Consider the following 12,605-nt stretch of genomic DNA (forward strand, 5'->3'; position numbering starts at 1 on the left):
ACGGGCTGACACTCACAAGGCCCTTTACAAGCAGCATCTCGAAACCCTAGAGTCCGGGGTGGGGTTGGGGTGTTATGATCCCCACGCCACAGCACAGATGAGGAGACCGAGGGTCGGAGCAGCCTCTCGGGCTGGACTTGAACCCAGGACTGCCACACCAAATGCACTGTCTGCTATACCCTGTTGCCATTTACACGCTGCTGAATCGAAGGAGCGGGATTGCTTTCCAAGAGAGCAGGGCTCCTCACGGCCCAGCCTGAGCTCATTTCTACAACGCAGAGCTTATGAAAACTCCAACAGTGATGGAACTCACTACCATCGTTCCGGGGGTACCGGCTACCAGGCCGGGGGAGAGCCGGGGCCAGAAGCACCTCGACGGGCCCCCATGTCCCTGAATTTATCACTGTAGAGGTTCTGTCCTTTAGGGAGGCCTGGGAGTAAGGCAGCCACCTGCTCCTTTCTCCAGAAAATGCCTTTTTCCCTCTTAGCTCTCAGGCCTCCACAAGCCTGAGCCCTCAGGAAGGACAGACAGGAGGACACCTACCTTCCTAAATATTCCTCTGCCAGAGTAGATGGTCACAGTCCCACTGGCCAGCAGCTGGGAGGGAGGGCCAGGGTGAGGGCTTCTAGGGACGGAGCCCATGGCAGGGGCCACTGGTGCCCCTCCCTAACACCTGTGGCCTTAGACTGGGAGGGAGAGGTCTCCCAGAGACAGGGATCATGGGCCAGCGGTAGCACCATCACCAACCTCCCTACACACAAGGGCACCAAGGCTGCCCTTGTTTTCCTGGGCAAGGGCCACAAGTGATTATTACGAAAGTGAGTGACAAGCTTCTATCTCTCGGACTTGGCTGCCCAATCCCGCGGTGGGTACGGCAACCTTGGGAGGCGTCCCTACCCAGCCTGTGGACAGGTGCCCAGGCCACCACCCCCTGGCCTTCTTATTCCTTGGCACCAAAGTCCGGCCCCAGCTGCTCTCTCCCAAAGCCACCCTGTACTTTCAGATTGGCATTTTCCCTGCAGCCGCTTGTCACAGGTCTGTCCTTCTTAGGTAAGCAGCGAGTAGGGCTCTACAGTTATTCACATCTGTCCTTGAGCCCCCTGGGCACCCAGAAGATGCTTACAAACATCTGTTGAAATACATGTGCACTAAGATATTTATAAAAGCAAAAATGCTCACAACCTCAGCATCCACCAGGAACCAGATAAATAAATTATGATATAACCATAGAACCATAGAGCGAACCTCAGCAACCTTTAACTATCTTGTTTTTGAAGAGTGTTTCATGAAGTGGAAAGAGTCTCACGGCATATTATTAAGTAAGAAACTTGATTATATGTTCAGTATGGTCTCTTTCTTAAAAAATGTGTGTACTGGGCTTCCCTCGTGGCACAGTGGTTGAGAGTCCGCCTGCTGATGCAGGGGACACGGGTTCATGCCCCGGTCCCGGAAGATCCCACATGCCACAGAGCGGCTGGGCCCGTGAGCCATAGCCGCTGAGCCTGCGCGTCCGGAGCCTGTGCTCCGCAACGGGAGAGGCCACAGCAGTGAGAGGTCCGTGTACCGCAAAACAAACAAACAAACAAAAAATGTGTGTATTTAGGCAATGAAATACCAAAACGCTGGTTGATAGCAGCTATCTGGGTGTGGTAACAGTAGACATGATGTTAAGTTCTTTATGTGTTTTTGGTGTGTACCTGCTGTTTAAAAATAAATACGTATGTACAAAAAACAAATAAATAAATAGATATGTATGATGTTTGTCATCAGCAACAATAAATTAAATCTGTTGAATTAAATAATGATTGAATTTCCCTGCTTACTTTAAAGACTGGGAGGTTCTTTGCCAACCCCCCTACCCACCAGGTTGCCAGTGGACGACCAGAGTGAGACGGTGGTGGGCCTAAGAGGGTCTGCATGGGTATTTGTTGTTTCTGACCCCTCACTGCTACCACCGCTCAACTGGCTGCAGGGTGACCTCTCTGATCTTGGTGTAGGGACCTACTCGGAGCCCCAGAACTGGGATGAAGTTTGAGATGAAGACATTTGAGATTTGACAGTTACAGTAAGAAGCCTTCTCAGAGCTTTCCTTATCTGACTAAAAGCAGCAAATTCTGAGAAATAAGGCAGCCATAAATTCCTTCTGCAGGGCAGATCTACTCCCAGAAGGGAGAACTCAATAAAATCTACCCCGAGCCCCTTCTCTAGGAGAGATCTACGGCCCACAAGGAGACTGCAAAAACACGCACACCTGTAGAGACCAACATTATCACTACTTTGTCATTTCTCATTTGTTCTAAAAACCCATTTGTCTCTGGAAAAGAAAACTATTTGTTCTTCCCAGAGAAGCCTCTTTCTCCGTGCTCCCTTTCCCCTACGAATTTAGGTATATAAGCCTTTAATCCTTTAACAAGCCAGCTACTTCTCTGACTGGCTCCCACATGCAGGCCAATAAACCTTTTTCTACTGTTAATCTTTTGCCAGTTTAATTCGCAGGTCCCAGTGACAAAATCTTAGAGGGTAGAGGAAAAGGTTTTTTTCCCTCTCTCCCACATAGCGAAGATCATCTCCTCCATGAATCCACTAATCTAGAGCTGTGTTTGCCTAAGTAGGCATATGGTACACATAATAAACATTTTTAATAGTTGAGCATGTATTTGAATATGCATTTAAAAAAACCACGATTTCACAGATATCGTGGCTAAGGATCACGCTAAAGTAAATAATGCCTACTTCATGTTGTTTTTTTCAAATTGTGTGTATTCAAGGAAAAATATGAAATAAAATAGTATAGGTGGAAAACTCTTCTGTCAAAAGTCATGACAAGCTATGTAAATGAGTGGGCTGAATCCAACCTTTCAAACAGTTACTCTTTTGGAGGAAGACGGGGCGGGGGTCGAGGGTCTTCCTTATAATGCTAATTAGCCTTCATCAGCCATTGACTGATGAACAGGAAATTCAGGTGCACAACCAGCGGAAAAGCAAGGCTCTGGTGTTACATAAAAAAGACAACAGGTGGGCTCAGGTGGGCTCCCCTGGTTGCGCAGTGGTTAAGAATCTGCCTGCCAAGGCAGGGGACACGGGTTCGAGCCCTGGTCTGGGAAGATCCCACATGCCGCGGAGCAATGAAGCCCGTGCGCCACAGCTACTGAAGCCCGCACGCCTAGAGCCCGTGCTCCGCAACAAGAGAAGCCACCGCGATGAGAAGCCCACACACTGCAACAAAGAGTAGCCCCCGCTCGCCGGAACTAGAGAAAGCCCGCATGCGGCAACGAAGACCCAACACAGCCAAAAATAAAATAAATAAAAATTTTAAAAAAAAACTTTATTTAAAAAAAAGAGAGAACAGGTATATGCTGACATTGCGAAGGAGGGAGACAAGACTCAGAGGGGGTTTTGTCTGGGGCCCCCCCACCCCCGAAAGGTCTGTGTTACCCTGGGGGAGCTCACACATAAGCCTGCCCAGAGCAACAAAGCCCTAGGCTGCCCAGTGCCCTCTCTGTGCCAGCTGGAACAGATCATGTCTGTCAACAGTTGCCCACAGGGACAGAGCGGGCAGTCTGGCTTGGCAGCTTCCAGCAGGAACAGCCCTGGGGCCCCGAGCTCCTCCCCGGGGAGAGAGCCCGCACACCTGTGCTTCCGGAGGCCTTTTCTCTCCTGTCTGCCTCAGCCCTTCCACTCATCCTCCAAGGGCACACTGAGAGATGCCAGGAAGGCAGGGACCCCTCGTCGGCCGTCCTTGTTTACAAGGACCCCCGCCCCACCCCTGCCCAGGTTCCCAGGCAGACAGGATGCTTTCCAGAGATTGCGGAGCCAGCAAAGGGCAGAGTTCGAAAGTGCATCCGTGCCTCCTTGCTGGTCCAGCCTGTCCATCCACTTCTCAAGCCTGTTCATCCACAACCCGGGGCTTTGTTCCAGTGCGGCCTCTTTTGCCCTTAATGCTCTCTCACGGTGACCTCACCCACTCCCACACGTTCATCGCCTACCCACTCGCTGAAGGTTCATGAACCCTAACCCCAGCCCGGAGTCCTAAATGCCAACGGAAATCCTTTATCCAGGTGAGCAGCACTTCAGAATCAACAGGTGCCCGATCGCCTGTCCACGTGCCCGTGAGCGTGCCTCCCCCCACCCCCCGCGCCGTGCCCAGCCCTGCACTCCAGGTCCTGTCTGCAGCATCACATGTGCCCCGTTTCCCAAGTTAGCAGGCACCCCTCATGCCTCCAGCATCCAGTCCTGCTGGTTCTCCCTCCCCGGCAGCCCCACTGCTCCCCACCCATCCGGAGAACCCCAGGGACCTCCTGCCTCTCAGGTTCACGTCCACAGTCCATCCCAATTCTCCTCCAGGAGATCACTTCTGCCCTTGAAAATCCTTCCTGGCTGACCCCCACAGACTACCTCTCCTCATTGTCTTTAGGAAGAACCCAGCACGGGCATCTGAGACCCCCAGCCTCTCCTAGGACCACACACTCCCACCCTGAACCACACCCCCCATCTATGGGGCTCCTCTGAATAGTTCCTGGAAATTTCACACATTGGCGTGTCCTCATGCTGGGCTCCTGGTCAGCTCTGTTCCCTTCCCCATCCCCCTTTCCACCTATCCAATCCTCTTCAGCCTCCAGAGCTCACTCCCATCATGCCATTTCTCCAAACAAGCTTTCTAGACCAAGCCAGTGAGAATCAACCGTTACGATAATTCCATAATTCCAACCTCAGAAAGCAGTGCAGCAATCAGAAGCAACAAACCGAGTGTCCAGGGAGCAGCCAGATAAATCTTCTTAAAAAATAGCACCGGGTTTAGAAGTAAGATCATGATTTGTAGCACAATACAACGTATGTAAGTTTAAAATATATGCATATAGAAATCAACATCATATATTTCTCAAAAATAGTCCAGATCCCAGTATAAACATATCATACATATATCAGAGTAGCTGCTGTGCACAAAGGTAGGGAAGATGGGGAAGGGTAGTCAGTGGGACTAGAGTTGAGGGGTGAAGAGAAAATCATCATAAGACCCCTTATAATTCAATAATAACAACAAGACAAAAATCCAAGTTAAATCATAAGCCAAGGACATGAACAGTCCACAGACAGAGAAAGACAAAGGGCTTAAAACATACAGGAGACTCACAACGCCGCTCACTATAAATACCTATTAAAACGACAATGGCATGCCATTTTTTTGGTCTGCCAAATTGGCAAGAACAGTTTATAACACCAGGCTGGCATCAACTGAAATCTAAAACACACAGAGCCTTTCAATCGGTAATTACACATTTATGGATTTCTCCTGCTGAAACAGTCACAGAAGTGAGCAAAGATGTACAGGTATCCTTAATGCATAGTTGTCTATCACAGCAAACAAACAGATGAAAATGGGGAAAACAATTTAGAAGACCATAAAGGAATGGCTAGATAAATATGTTAAATCCATTCAGTGAAATATTACACATTTATTTTAAAAGGATGAAGCACATCTATATGTCCTGAATCTGAATAAGTATATTAAGTTAAAAAGAAGGGGGGCATGGTACAAGGTACAGACCTGAGTATTCTTTTTTTTTTCTTTTTTTGGCCGCCTGCACGGCACGCAGAACTTCCCCGACCAGGGATCGAACCCCTGTCCCCTGCCGTGGAAGTGCGGAGTCTTAACCACTGGACCATCAGGGAAGTCCCAGACCTGAGTATTCGTATTCTTATTATTTGTGTAAAAAAAAAGAGAGAAAAGAAAAAGTATAATACGTATATGCTCATTTACAAATAGAACACAGGTCTGCAAGTATTCTCAATTGAAGAAAGAAGATTGGGAATCAGAGGACAGGAGAAGGAAGGAGATTTCTCACTGTGTTCCTTAAGGGCTGTTTGAACGAACACTTGTAAAAAGATTTTTAACACAGGCAAGTAGCACCTTTCAAAATATTTTTAAAAGAACTTTTAACCCATGCAAATATTATCTTAAAAAGCAGAAAAGAAGTGGAATGCACCCATAAGTCCTGCTGTCTTCTCTCTAACCAGCCCCTGCTGTGAGGCACCCTGGAGACCCTTTCTACTGCAGACAAACATCCCTTCAGCCAAAACCTCTCTCTCTCTCTTTCAGAGCACTTGGCTCTAAAACTGCACCACTTGATTATAAATCCTGATTCTTCACTTACTAGCTGTGTAAAAGTGGGCAACTTTCTTATTCTCGCTGGGCCTCAGTTTTCTCATCTGTGAAATGGGGTGGTCCATACATCACAGACATGCTGTGAGAATGATTTGTGTTTGCACATGAAGTGCTCAAGAGAGCCTGGCATATAGTACATGCCCGATATCCTCTCCTGCTTTCCTTTTAAATCTACTAATGAGATCATTCTTTTGAAAAACAGAAGATTATTGGAATTTTCCTAGAAGGCAACAGTTTTTCTCCCCATATCAAGTCTTTACTGATTTGGAAAACTTGGTGTGTACCTCCCACTTTAGCCCATGTTGTTGGATGGATGCTGGGTATAAGGAAAGCAAGTGATACCTCTCCTGCCAAGAGACACACTCTCCATCTCTGGTGATCGCCTGTTCCCTTGCTAGTGTAAACCTCCAGGCCTGACCCTGAGTTTTCTCGGGAGCATGTAAATCTTCCTGCCGCAGCAGTTGAGAGCATCACCTGCTTTCCTGGATGCCTCCGGTCAGCGGGCTGAGCCCCACCCCGCCTCCTCTAATGAGAGCCTCAGAGGTGCCTGCTCACCTCTCAGAGCCACCATGGCCTCCTTCCTGTTCAGCAATGCCCAGCCCGCTCCAGCCTCCTTCACGTCTCAGGGCCTTTGCACTTGCCGTGCCCTCTGCCTGGAATGTTCTTCCCCCAGCTAGTCACATGCCTGTGTCTTGTCTACATCCGGCTCCTCAGCACAGCCTGTCCTGACCACCCTATTGAACCCAGGAGGTCCCCTCACCTTCTAACCCCTTAAGCTGCTTTGCTTTTGTTCGCAGCATTTATCTGACATGACATTAAAATTGCTGTTTTTGTTACTGTCCATTTCTCTCCACCAGAAAATAAGCTCTAGAGAGGAAAGACTTTCTTGTTCAGTGATGTATCCTTAACACCCAGAATACTGCCTAACATATGGGCCCTCGGTATTTGTTGAATGAATGAACAAATAATCGAGTCAACAGGGTACGTCTTCTGGGGAAGCTTAAATCTCCACCTCAGATTTAAGCCTCCCAAAAAGAAGGACACTCTCAGGACTCCACAGCGGGGCTACTCACCTCTCATCTTTTATACACGGATCCCTTGTAGGCAGCTCATAAGTCCCTGTTCATGGTCACAGAGGACATCCTATCCTGTGCCCCCAGAATTTGAGGGCCTGAAGATGGTACCATTTTCCTACCTCATTTAGAAAGCCTGCTTGCTACCTTTTCTAGGTCAGGGCCGAGTTCTCTGATTTGTTTCACGGTCATGCCCATCATCATCCTGTTTTGTTTTGTTTTACAGCACTTAATCACTCTTCATCTGCTTACTTATTTTCTCTCTCCCGCAATTCATGTAAACGAGAGCAGCTGTATTCCCACCGCCTTCACGTCTGATTAGTGGTTGGCAGTCAGTAAATATACGTTGAATGAATGGATGGATGGATGAATGAATGAATGACCCTTCTTCAGAGCCCTCACATAAAGGAAGAAAGAAATGAATCACTCGGCACTTATCTGCTGTCTGAACCTGACCTTGACGTTTCTTATGTAGAGGGGCTGAGACATCCAATTAGCTGCTAATTACATCCAATCAGCCCTGGGCCAGGGGAAGGACTGGGTTAATGAGGTCCGGGGCAGGTGGAGCCCCCAGCCGCCCTGGCCTTCACGTTGATGCTGCCCACCTGACCTAGACATGCAGGCCATGGACCCAAGGGCCTGGGTCAGCACACTTAGCAAACACCTGCAAGGAACTCACAGCCCTGGCTCCACTGTTTCACTGAAAGAAGCTAAACTCAATCCTAGAGCCAGAAAGAACCCTAGAGGGGAAAGTGAGTTTGTCTGCTGAGCAGACACTGTTTACCTTCTTAGGAACCTCTGGTGTTTTCTGACCAGACACACCCAGAAGGGCCAAGGAGAAGGGCCAAGGAGAGGGGCCAGCATCCAAGCGAGTGGGGAAGAGCTGGGCTCTCCTCCATCCCAGTGCGCTCCTGGCGGGGGCAGCCTGCCAGACTGGCCAGGCTCCCAGCAAGCAGGGAGCAGGGAGGAGGGCCCCGCCGGGTCACCGGCCTAGGGGCCACTGAGGCCAACGGGAGATAAGGAGTTAGGCCCTCGGTGTCGCCCAGGTCTGATGCTGGATGGTTTTAAGGGCTCCTCCTGCAACCAGATGCACCCCGCCCGGCTGGAGGAGCCTATGGAGCCACCGCACCCCAGGCCGGGCAGTTTGACTCTCCCAGGGAGCGTCCCCCTGCTGTCGGGGGCGGGGGCGGGGCGGGCCCGGCCTCTGATGAGGTTGAACGCTGAGGACCCCACCAGCCCCACTCGCTCTCGCCCCTCGGAGCCTCTTCCCGCTCTCCCCGGCTGCGCAGATGCTCCCTCGCTCGGCGGCGCCCCCAGTGCGCGGCACACTCTCCGCAGCGAGGCCGGTGCGGGGCCCCACCTGCCCTTACCAGTGTCCCGCTGGGCTCCTGCTCCGGCCGCCCGCCCGGCCGCCCGGGCGCCCCATGGCCCGGAGCCCAGGCGCGGGCCGGGGACGGCGGGGAACGCGGGGCGGCGGCTGCGCGGGGGACCAGGCCGGTCCAGCTCCGGCGCGCGGCTCGCGCGAGGCACTGGGTTTCCGGCGGGGAGACGGAGGGCGGTGGCCGGGCCCGCGGCGCGGGGCGGGGCGGGCGAAGCCGTCCGACTGGTCTGACGGCGGCGGGCGGGCGCCTCCTGCGCGACCTGCGCTGTCCCCGTTGGGCCGCCGGCGCCCCGAGCCCTCTCTCCGGTGTCTTCCTCCAGCTCGGAAACCAGCCGGAAGCCCAGGCCAGCCCCAGACGGGTGCCCGCCCCGAGCCGGGTCAAAATCCGTGTCCCTCCAAACCCATCCTGTGCCAGCTCTTTCGTGGGCGCAAGAAAAACTTGCATTATTTGAGCTCAGAATTTCAGCTGTCTGTAACTGTTGACTTACAGACAACTGGTGAACTTTCGCTAGCCGGTTTGGGGATCGGTGGCTTGGAGGCAAATAGTTGTGTCTTGAAACTTCAATTTGTTTGAGCAAACATGTCCTCAGACGTAGTGATATTGGCAAGAAGCCCTTGTTTTTTAATGTCCCACTTGATGTCACTCTCTGGTTTCCATTTCTGTAACTATATAAGACACCGTATGTGAAAATAGAAGTTGATTCCCTTTTTCCAGTACAGCCAGTGATAGTTCAGCTTCCTTACAGATTGACAACGTGGAGAAGTCCGTCTCTATGGGATGCTGCAGGTCCTCAAGCAACAGCAGCAGCTAATACTTGATTTATGAGCGTTATTGATGTGCCAGGCACTAGCTCTCTACCTGTCTTAATACCTAATCCTCACAACCACCGTATAAGGTAGGCAGCTTTCCATACAATGAGGAAACTGAGGCACAGAGAGGGGAAATAACCTGACCAAGGCCACATAGACAGTCATCACTGCACAATGCTGCTGCTTTGTCTTTTTAGGATGAGCCCCTGATGCTAGGTCAGCGATCCTACAACTTATTAGTAATTCACTAGTTAACGCTACAGACATTTATTGTGCACCTACGGTATGTATGTCAGACACTGACTAGGCGCTATGGGATAGAAGCCTGAAGCAAATACTCCAAAAGTTTGCAGGAGAGATAAGCAGTGATGTGATGTAAACTGGGGCTGGGAGGTGAGGGGTCGCTCCCTGAGGGGAAGAATCCTGGAGAGGAGGGAACCACAAAGGGGAGAGGTCCAACATCTGCCTGCAAACTTCCCTCACATCCTTGGCTGACTCCTGAATGAACACGCATGAGGCAAGAATCCACATGACCCAAAGGAAAAATATAGCTGAGCAGAGATTTGAGCAGTTAGTTGCCTGCTGCTGGGGAATTTGGGGTCAAGTCCTGCTATCTTAGAGGGGCTTGGCAAGCACTTTGGACTGTCCATTGACACCTCAGAATGACCACACCCAAGGAGTAAAGACTGCATTCCAGGATTAAGGGATATACCCCAGGATTAGGGACAAGCCAAGAGAAATCTAAAACCAAGCCCCCGCAAAACCAAAGGTGCATTTCCAATCATTTAACTTCCTGCTAGAACAAAATTTGACACTCTTCAGAGGAAAATAAAAGAATCCAGAGCATCTACAATGCATCATTCACAATGTCTACCATACAAAACAACAACAACAAAATAGTAGACATTGTGAACAGAAAATGTGAACTATGGTCAAAGGGGGAAAAGAATCCAGTCAACTAAAATGTACCCACTAAAGGAAAACTGTTTTCCTCTATACTCTCAGTACTTCTGATACCAAATATGTGGGTTTTCCCCTCACATTAATCAATTCTCCAACTCTTCAGACCAACAGAGTGTCCTACAATTTAATTATGACACTACCCAGAGTTAGTGCAGACCCCACAGGTTAAAGGCTCAGTCTCATGAGATTGCCCCCCATTGCAAGTCCCACTGACCCACTGGCTATAAACTGAGGACTCCCAGGACCCCCTCCTCAGGTTTGTTAATTGCTAGGATGGCCCACAGAACTCAGGAATCACATTACTTACTATTACCAGCTTATTATAAAGGATATAACTCAGGAACAACCAAATGCAATGAATACATAGGACAAAAAAAGAGTGCAGAGTTTCTATACCATCTCCAGGCACGCAACCCTCCTGGCACATGGACGCGTTCACCAACCCAGAAACTCTTCAAAACCAGTTGTTTAGGGTTTTTATGGAGGTTCCATTACATAGGCATATGATTGATTAAATAATTGACCGCTGGTGACTGAATTCAGTCTCTAGCACTTCTCCACTCCCTGGAGGTCAAGGGGTAGGACTGAAAGTTCCAAACGTCTAGTCACATGACTGGTTCCCCTAGCAACCAGCCCCCATCTGTAGGAGCTTTCCAAAAGTCACCTCATTAGCATAAACTCAGGTGTTGTTGAAATCTGCCTGTTATGAATAACAAAAATGCTCACCTTTGTCACTGCAGAGCTATTTCAAAAACTGGGGACAAAACAAACAGACAAACAAACAAAAAAACCCCAAGTATTACAACAAAAGATGCTCCTATCACCTTCTCACTCAGGAAATTACAAGAGGTTTTAGGAGTTCTGTGTCAGAAACCAGAGGCAAAGACCAAATATGTATTTCTTTTTTTTTATTAATTTATTTATTTTTGGCTGTGTTGGATCTTCGTTTCTGTGCGAGGGCTCTCTCCAGTTGTGGCAAGCGGGGTCCACTCTTCATCGCAGTGCACGGAACTCTCACTATCGTGGCCTCTCTTGTTGTGGAGCAAAAGCTCCAGATGCGCAGGCTCAGTAATTGTGGCTCACGGGCCCAGTTGCTCCGTGGCATGTGGGATCCTCCCAGACCAGGGCTCGAACCCGTGTACCCTGCATTGGCAGGCAGATTCTCAACCACTGCACCACCAGGGAAGCCCCTGTATTTCTTATTATATCACAATATCACATGTACAGACAAATAAGATGTTGGAATCAAAATTAAAATTAAAAATTAAAATAAAAATTAAAAATAAAAATTAGATAAAATAATTAGATAATAATAAAAATAAAGAATTAAAAATAAAAATTATGATAAAAATGTTAGAGAACCTACAGCAAAAGGTAGATATAAAGGGTGAAGACAGGGAATTTCAGCAGAAATACGATCCCTATTACTTTTAAAATAAACAACCAAAAGGAATATAAATATATCCCCTCCAGGGAGGGAAACATCTCTATCTGTATTAACCTGGAATGAAGAGACACCTCAATCTTTCCCTGCCAGAGGGGAGATAGGCAAGTTTGTCACTTTCTACATAAGATCAGAGCCTCCCAACATTGGGCTTCCTCTGCTATAGCATGGCCCACTGTCTGTGCAGGCAACATCTGGGCCTCATCATATCGCCCTGTGGGAATTGGGGTAGGGAGACCTAAGCAACAATGTTCCTCTCCTATTGCTATGAGTCATAACTTATCTCTTATCTTCCTATTGCTATGAGTCATAAATTATCTCTTATCTTCTGCCAGTGTCTATGAAAACTGTGACATGCTAACTTGCTGGCTTACAAACAGAGTAAAATCAAATCTCGGATTTTTTCACAATTCCTGACTTAACAGAGATAAAGAGAAAAATCTTATAAGGACCCAGGGGAGAAAATACACATTGCATATGGTGACCCAATGATAGGAATAACGGCTAACTTCTCATCAGAAACAATGTAGGCCAAAAGACAATGGGACAATGGGACAAAGGGCTGAAAGAAAAAAATCTATTAACTTATCGCTCTGTATCTAGTTAAAAACATGTTTTAAATAGAAAGCCAAATAAAGATATTGTCAACTAAATAAAACCTGAGAGTTTTTGCCACCAGCAGATTCACACTACACAAAAAAAAGTGAAGAAATTCTTCAGGAAGATAGGAATGATATAAGATAAAAATTAGAATCTACAGAAAGGAACAA

The 12,605-nt window shown here is 48.6% G+C and overlaps 1 protein-coding gene across 2 annotated transcripts in view; it reads right to left on the reverse strand.

Annotated features, from left to right (window-relative positions):
- PSD4 (pleckstrin and Sec7 domain containing 4) overlaps positions 1-8,886 on the reverse strand; it is a 35,661-nt gene extending 26,775 nt beyond the window's left edge. The window contains exons 1-2 of one of the 2 annotated variants that reach the window (XM_082643075.1): positions 8,608-8,886; positions 5,547-5,696 (exon numbers count right to left, since the gene is read on the reverse strand). The gene's annotated coding sequence lies outside the window, so the exon portion shown is untranslated. The remainder of the gene's footprint in view (positions 1-5,546; positions 5,697-8,607) is intronic. The other variant, XM_082643076.1, reaches the window with a different exon arrangement.
- Positions 8,887-12,605: the final 3,719 nt, after the last annotated feature.

The sequence above is a fragment of the Mesoplodon mirus genome (genome assembly GCF_964341445.2).
Source record: "Mesoplodon mirus genome assembly, chromosome: 14".
NCBI lineage: Eukaryota > Metazoa > Chordata > Mammalia > Artiodactyla > Ziphiidae > Mesoplodon > Mesoplodon mirus.